This window comes from Nyctereutes procyonoides, unplaced genomic scaffold, assembly GCF_905146905.1.
Source record: "Nyctereutes procyonoides isolate TBG_1078 unplaced genomic scaffold, NYPRO_anot_genome, whole genome shotgun sequence".
NCBI classification, from domain to species: Eukaryota; Metazoa; Chordata; class Mammalia; order Carnivora; family Canidae; genus Nyctereutes; species Nyctereutes procyonoides.
In genome coordinates this window covers 32,651,460-32,657,918 of record NW_026575133.1, presented here as the reverse complement: position 1 = coordinate 32,657,918, position 6,459 = coordinate 32,651,460, and positions in this window count along the sequence as shown.

Sequence of the window (6,459 nt, the reverse complement as noted above, 5' to 3'; positions counted from 1 at the left end):
TACTTTCACACTTAACAGCTTCACGCAAGCACCGGTCCAGATCTACGTGCTACGTGTCCCGCATAGAACACCCTTTTCAGACTACAGAGCTGTGATAAGAGTGTCTGGCAAGTGTGCGGACGGCCTGGGAAGAGCTCCAGACACATGTATGTTCAACATGCAAAATCATGATGATGCAAATGCACACAGGGGACGTGAATTTGGGTTTCAAGTGCACATCGTCAGCTCCTGAACGGCCAGCCCGTTCGGCTGCTACTGCTGGGTCCCCACAGGAGACAACCCCACAGCGCCTCCCCACACGGAGTTTCTGGACACCTACACCACACGCTCCACCCAGCTCCAGAGCCCCGCGGGGGCTTTGAGGCTCTATCAAGGCCACTGTTGGCCAGTCAGCTCTGAACACAACGTGTGCCGGGAGGATGGAGTCATTGGAATGAGACAGGACTATGCACAGAGGGCGAAACAAGATCGCAGACCCGGTCTGCAAACCCCAGCGGCAGCCTCAGCTAGAGAAGCAGTGGGCCTGCCCGTATCTTGCCCAAGTGAGTGAGTCACTGCGGCTCTCGTGACCACAGGAAGGACGGTCCTTCCGGGGCGAGTGTCGGTTAAGGGAGCCATCCCCCCCACTGCCCAGCAGAAATCCCGCCCCTGCTACAGAGAAGCAGACCCGTCTGACCCCGTAAGCTTTCCCCCGATTTCAACCTGGGGCATCGAGCCTGGTCTGGCGTCGGTCGTCCGCACCACAGTTGAACACGTCTTCAGACGCAGACATGAAATGAACCTGACACTCGCGGACCAGGCGGCCCTCCCTCCGGACCCTCAGAAACGCAGTTTGCTTTCCCTTCATACTGTGCCATTCGTTGGTCACATTCTCACCTGGCTGCAGGTGTCCCCACCCAGCACGTCAACTTCCAGGTGTCTCAAAAGAGCTAAAATCTTGTCTCCTGGTTGAGCGTGCACGAGTGCATACACAGGGACTCACGCACATGCACGCGCACGCGCACACACACACACACACCTTGCACCACCAGGGTGCAGGGTCGATGGAAGCGCCACTTCCCGCCCGGGAGTCGGGCTGTGTCCGAGTGCTGGAAGACGTCCCTGGGCTGTGGGCCAGAGCACCCGGCAGCGAGGGACCTCAGGCTTAAAACGGGCTTCATCCATGTGCCGTGTCCTTTCTGAAAAAGAGCGAAGACAAAAGCTTTATTCTAGCGGGAGCCCTCCGAGGCCCTCGCGGGGCAAGGCTCGCAGTGGGGGGTCTGGAGAGGCGCCCCGGGCGAGGGCGCTGATGGAGCGTGGGCTCCGCACGTGGACAGTTTGAGACCACAGTGGCTCCAGCACCAGCCACGGTGCCTCCCTCGCCACGTACGGGGAGCTGCCGACCCGGATACCCAGTGTCCACGTCCTCCCGTTCCGCAGCCGGGAGGAGGCCTCTACTAGGTACTGATTCTTCCTTTTACCTCTCACACCTTTACTGCTTGGAACGGGTCATGAAGGAGCAGCTCGGGCTTCTCCACACGGGGGGGTTGGGGTGGGGGCGGGGACGGGGTGGGGGCACCCAGGGAAGGGCCCCTGGGCTTGTGCATGTTAGAAACCCCACACGTTCCCAGTCTAGGAGACGCTACAAAGGATTCTCTCGGTTTGGGGTTTTTAATCTACTTTCTAAGTAGGAAGCCCCGCCCCAAAGCAGAAAGGAAATGTAATGGGGGGGGAGACACACACTCATGGCCCACGCCGCACACTTCCCAGTGGGAACCTCTGGACAATTAGAGTGACGCATTGTTCCTTGTCCCTTCGATTGGATTCGTATCTAAGTAGGTTCCCCCCAAAGCACCCAGAGGTGAAGGGGCTGGCCGGACCAGCCCTCCCATTTTGCAGACAGAAAAGCTGAGGCTCCCGGAGAAGAGGCACCCGCCAAGTCACAGTTCTCGGCCGACCAGAGCCAGGGGCCCTGCCCGCCTGCCCGCCTGCCCTCCCACCCCAGGCACTGCTTCTCCCAGACACACGGTAACCGGCTGCAGCATGAACCTCACACACGCAAACAGAAAACATCTCATTGAAAATAACACAGAGAATCCTAAAAAGTCACTCCCCCAAGTGGAAGGAACAAGACAACGGCATCTGGTCGCCTGTGGTCGCTTGATTCCCTTTCCTGAGCCGGCCCGGCCCTACTTTGCTAACATTCGCCGTTCGCTGCTCCCTCCGGCAGGGGTGACTCTGCCCTCGTCCGTGAGCACAGCTCTGCGCCCACACTCACGCGCACACGTGCACACGCACGGATCTGCTCTCGGGATTCCAGGCTTCCCAAGTGCCTCCTGCCCCCAGGCCCAACTCCTCGGGGGGAACGGTGTCCCCACACGTCCCTCCTCTGGCTGGGACCCAACTTCCTGAAGTCCCTGCAGCCCACGAGAGCTCATCGAAGCAGGAGTCATAAAAGCACAAGACAGGTGAGTGTGAGATCACCTCGTGGCTGTGACGGTGGTCTCACGGCCCCACGGGGCACTGCCCACCAGGCCCCCAGCCCAGAGCGAGGGTGGAGCAGGGGCGGAGCCTGCAAGGTCAGCCCTCGACTGGCCTCGGGAGCCTCGCCTGTGAAACTGTCCCCGGGTGACAAGGTGGTGCTGGTGGACTGGCCTTGACGGCTTGTACGAAAGGGCGTACTTTGTGGCAAACACCTGTTTCCTCCTGAGGGCCTGACGTTTCCACGCATGGGGGCTGCCCAAATGGGTGGCCCCAACAAAACCCCTAAACTCCGAGTCTCAAACAGATGTCCCTGGACAAACGCTGCACACAGACGGCCGCAGCGGCCCCCGTGGGAGGCAGGACCCCAGGAAATGTGCTTCTGGATCCCCTCCGGACTCTGTCCGGGTCCAGCTGCATATCCTGATTACATCACTGACCCAAATCTCAGCCACGGTGGCTCCGGTGCTGGGTCCCATCATCCTGGGAGTCGCAGAGCACGTGGGTCCTCCTGGAGACCCCGAACACTCTGCTTCCCACTCCCGGGGACCGAGGGAGACTGGCCTCCATGAGCAGCCGTTCATTTATCCGGTTCTTCACGCAGCCAATATGTATCTGAGTGTGTCCTGGGGGCCAGGTACCCCTTGAGCGTCCACACAGGCCACGCGGGGGTTCCACAGTGAGCCAGCCGGGACACCTCTGCCACACGCAGCTCCCCGAGGGGCTCACAGGTCACAGAAGAGCCCGGTCCAGGGACGGTAACGCGGGTTAGACCGGGTGGCAGGAGAGACGGGGGACGTGGGAGGCGCCCGTAGCACAGGGTGGGCCCCCCCAGCAGCTCAGGGCCCGGGGGGCGGAGTCTGGCGCACAGACTGCGATGGGGGTGATGGGGGTGATGGGGGTGAGGAGACGACGAGGGAGACATGGACTGAACCTTCACATCGGGCCGCGCTGAGGGTCAGCGACGAAACTCAGGAATGAGCTGATAACCGAGGTCACGAGCCCCATTCGCTGCGTAAGTACGACGATGAGCATGGACGGGGGAAGGACACGAGGGGGCCCCGTGGGCAGCAGCAGGGCACTGTCACGGGGGCACCCGGCCGACAGCCGCGGAGCGGGACCCCACAGGGGACGCCACCGTAAGAGGCGCACGGATCCGCACGTGCGGGTTAGGAGACAGCATCGGGATTAATGTCAAAACAGAGCCCGCGGAACAGGCTCCCGCCATCTGTGTTTGTGCCGGGAACTCCCGCCGGGATCCCCACTGTTGGGAATCAGAAAGCTGTTGGCAAAGGAGAGACGACGTCTTCCTGGGGTCGGAGGAGCCCCCTGGGACGGGCGCCAGCCGCAGATGGCAGCGCCACGGGAGGGGCCCAGGCCCGCGGAAACCGCACAGCCCAGGAAAGCCGGGCCGGGGGGTGGGCGAGCGCCGGCCCCACGGTCACCGGGCGGCCCAGGCCCTGCTCCCTGGGCCGCAGACCAGAGTGACCCGCGGAAACCAGAGCCCGTCCACGTGAGCTCGGAGCTCACTCTGCTCGGGGCCAAGGTCTTCCCCCCCAAAGCTCCGATGGGGGTAAGTATCGAGACATAGACGCCCTGGCCAGGCCCCCCGCTCCCGGCTCCCCGCAGGGCCTTCCCGTAACCTCGCACACGCGCCCGGCGCCAGCCCGGCTGTCCCCCCACTCTGGCCGCTCTGTCCCCTCGGAGACCCCGGGCTCGCCCTCGGGGGCCACCCACACTCACACGGCGCCCTGCTCTGGGTGTCCTCCTGCGGCTTTGACTCCGCGGCTGCCTGGTAAGCACACGAGGAAGGCAGCGGCCCTGTCACAGGGCGGGTCCCCGGTGAGGGGCGGCCCCAGGGCTCGCGAATGCTGCGGGGGTTAATGTCACGCGTGACCTCGATGGGCCACCGGCGCCCAGACATTTACTGGCATTACCTGGGGCGTGGCAGTGGGTGAGGGTGCTCCCAGCGGAGACGAGGATCCGAATCCACAAGCGAGTAAAGCCGAATGCAGCCCGTGCGGGTGGGCCTCGTGCGATCAGTTGAAGGCGTGACGAGAACGGAAGTGCTGAGTAAGAGGGGACCTCCAGCAGCAGGACCCGACCCGGGCCTGCTGGGTCTCCTGAGGGCAGCCTCCCCCGAGCCCCCGCAGACACGCTGGAGGCCATAAGTCCCAGAGCACGCCACAGTGTCACTTTAGGAAAGTCAGACCCAAGACGACGTCACGCCCAGCCAAGGTAGAAAGCGGTCTGCTCGCAGTCCCAACCCCGGGGGCTCAGTGGTACCCGTGGAGGCCCCTCCCCTGCAGAAACTCAGTTCTCAGCGTGGCCTCCGAGGCCCATGGGTCCTGACGTTCGTGGGGTCCCAGGTCTGTGGGCTCCGAGGCCCATGGGGTCTGAGGCCCTTGGGGTCCAAGGCCCATGGGGTCCTAGGTCTGTGGGGTCCCAGGCCCATAGGGTCCCAGGTCTGTGCAGTCCCAGGCCCGTGGATCCGAGGCTCATGGGGCCCCAGGTCAGTGGGGTCCAAGGCCCACGGCCTCAGCATCTGTGGGATTCCACCCTGGAACCGGGCACTCCGGGGTGGGCTGCGGCCATGGGTTCCTTCCGGCTGGGAGGCCATTTCTGGGGAGGCGAGGTCCTGCCTCCTCTCCAACGGCCTCAGTCCACTGGGCCCAACGGCGACCCTGCACCACTGACCCCGAGGACCCTGGCAAGTGGGCAAACCACACCGACTGGCCAAGGGGGGCCCGGGTGCAGAGCCAGCAGAGACGGATGGCGCAGCCAGAGTGGAGGCAGGCAGGGAGCCAGGGGGCACAGGGGACGGGACACCCCTCATCTGGGGTGTCTGGGACTGCCCTGGCACTACTTCTCACCCCCCCACACCCTGCTCAGTCCACCCTGCACATCTGGAAGCAGCCCTGAAGCTTGTGGCCGGGGGGGGGGGGTGCACGGCAGGGGCTCCACTGGCCACAGACCTGAAATCACGGAGGAGCCCTGCCAGGTGATGGGGCCCTGGCCTCACCGTGTCCAGACACTTCCTGTCTCCCTCACGGGCTGGATGAGGCCAGAGGGCCCAGAGGAGCCCCCCAGGCCACCCTCCATCTGTCCACACTGGCCGCATGTCTTGGATGGAGCCTCTAATGCACGCGAGGCCCCGACCTCTCAGGACCAACCTCCCCCAGTCCCCGGGATCCTGAGCCCCAGCCCGGTGCCCGGGGGTGAAGTCTGGCCGTGGAGGAGCATCAGGGCAGCAGCCAAGGGAATGGAGGGGCCCGTGCCTGCTGAGCCCCCTCCGCCAGGGGGCCAGAGCATTGGCCCGGAGCCCGCAGGGCCGGGGTCCCCTGGGCGGGCGGGTGGGGTCCCCGGAGCAGGCCAAGCCAGAGGGAGCCCTGGGGGGCAGAGAGGACCACGGCCGAGCTGCCCATGCGGGTGAGAATAGGAGGCGGGGTGGGTGCCGGGGGCAGGAGTGGGGCCCGGGGAACCGGCATGGGCGGCAGCAGGACAAGGGGTCAGGCAGGCTGGCCGGAGGGCGCTGCTCCTCCGCAACAGCTCCCGGCTGGCTCGGGCCGCGGGCAGCAGGCGCAGTGCTCTCCGGTCCCCCGACACCCGGCAGCACCCGGGAGTGGCCCCTGCAGCCCATAGCCGGGCAGGCGGGCACGGGGCGCTGGGCTGCAGGGCCCCGGCGCTCTGCTTCTCACCTCCTCCTCCACGCGGCCTGCCCAGCCCCTCGTGGCGTCCGTGGCAGGGGGGCAGCACCAGGCTGCTGCAGGGCTGGGCACCCGGTCCCCAAGCCTAGAGCGGGTGCCACGAGGGCGCTGGACCCACAGCCTGGCCACCGAGTTCTCGGGGACACACGAGGATCCGGCCTCGGCCCTGGGGGGGTGGTGGAAGTGCAGGGTGACAAGGCACCACAGTCCCCAAGTGCTGGGCTTCCCCCCCCGCTCAGCCGGTGGCCCCCCCATAAGGCCCTGCCCCGGTTATCACACACAGTGCGACAGC